Below are 1,590 nucleotides of genomic sequence, written 5' to 3' on the forward strand. Positions count from 1 at the left end.
GCCCTTCTGCTCCCTTTGATCCTCATTGGGATTACCTTCCTTTGGGCTTGGAGAATCATCTCCTTCAGGAGCAACCACTCTCCTTGGACACCTGTCTCCCCTCCCCTCCGGGACCTCAGTGCTTCCCCAACTGTCCTCCTTAGCTCGTTGAAATTTGCCCTCCTAAAATCCAGGGCCGCTGCCCTACTGCATGCCTTTGCCACCTTGCGCTGGCAAGTACATATGTTTATGCGTGTATGTGTGTGCACACCTGTCATTTCTCTGGGCCTTTTCCAGAGATCAGAGCCAACGGAAGCTGATGGAAAGATTCCCATCAAGCCTGAATCCTCTGATGAGGCAGCAGAGTTGATATAGCAGGGCAATGGCATGTTGACAGAGCTGGGGTGGAACTTGGACAAAATAAATCCAGATTACAATTTCAAACAAAAAACAGTTAAACTGATATTCTGATGGACTAAGCCTAGAACCAGTGGCAATGGCTTCAGCTTTGGGATCAGTTAAGGCAAAAACACCAGAGTAAAGCCCAAGTGGACTAGCACAACAAACTGAATGGATACACATAGCTCATTCCCTTCATTGTCTCAGTACCAAAGCCATATGACTTTCATTAAACTTGTTTAAACTGATCCCTTTGCCCCTCAGTCCCCAGCTGTTTCCCAAGAGGCTGTTAATCTCTCATCCCTTTAGTTCAAGGAGTCATTGTCATCTGATCAGATCCACTGCAATGCACCCCCTTCCTGATTGTCCCTGCTTGGCAGATTTGGCTTTTGTCTGGGCAAGTGCTCTTCTGATTCACTGAATGGGCTAGGCTGTGTGCACATGAGAAAAATCAAAGAGACTGAAAATGTCTCAGCTCCCAAAGGAGAGCAGAGATCTTCAGACAGCCAGGGGCAGATCTGTGCACTACTAACAAGCACTGTAGGACACCCCAGCTTCTGTGATTCCTCATCTCTACCTTCCTCCTCCTCCTCCTCTTCAGTGACCAAAACATCCAAGACCCAGCTGGGTATGTCATGGTCCCAAACTGCTTTTCTGCACAGAAGACCCAGTTTGCTCTTGTCTCTTTTCATTCCTCCCTCTCCCTCTCTAAACTGTAAGCAAGAAGACACACCAAACCTCTGACCAGCTTCCACATATTGATAAGGGGTAGGGAAAAGGAGGTCAAATGCTGTCAGATCTAGAGGAGTGCAAGAAAGTCTAGGATACACACCCAGTTTTTACAAACAGCTTGAGGCAGAGTGGTCTTTCCATTGGGTTCCAATGAGTCTCTAAAACCACCCTCATGCTCAGTGCAGGGAACATCGTGGGAAACTCAGAGGTTCACCAGCTTGTAACACCCCTCACTCTGATCTAATTTGAGCCAAGAATTGTTCAAACAAGAGCTTTCAGGACAGCTGCCAGGTTAGTTAGCAGTGGGGTCTGAACCACTGGCCTCTAGACCTGAAAGCACAAGTCTGTACAGCAGTGATCCTCAGCCTTCACTGGCCCACAAACACCATCAAGCAAGTAACTCTTTGTGAGACAATATCCTACTCTGTTCTCTCTGTCAGTTTGAACTGAAAGTAACGTTTCCAGTGGTTATGAGCTGTT

This window comes from Gavialis gangeticus, unplaced genomic scaffold (genome assembly GCF_001723915.1).
Source record: "Gavialis gangeticus isolate Ggan-Ray unplaced genomic scaffold, GavGan_comp1, whole genome shotgun sequence".
Taxonomy (NCBI): domain Eukaryota; kingdom Metazoa; phylum Chordata; order Crocodylia; family Gavialidae; genus Gavialis; species Gavialis gangeticus.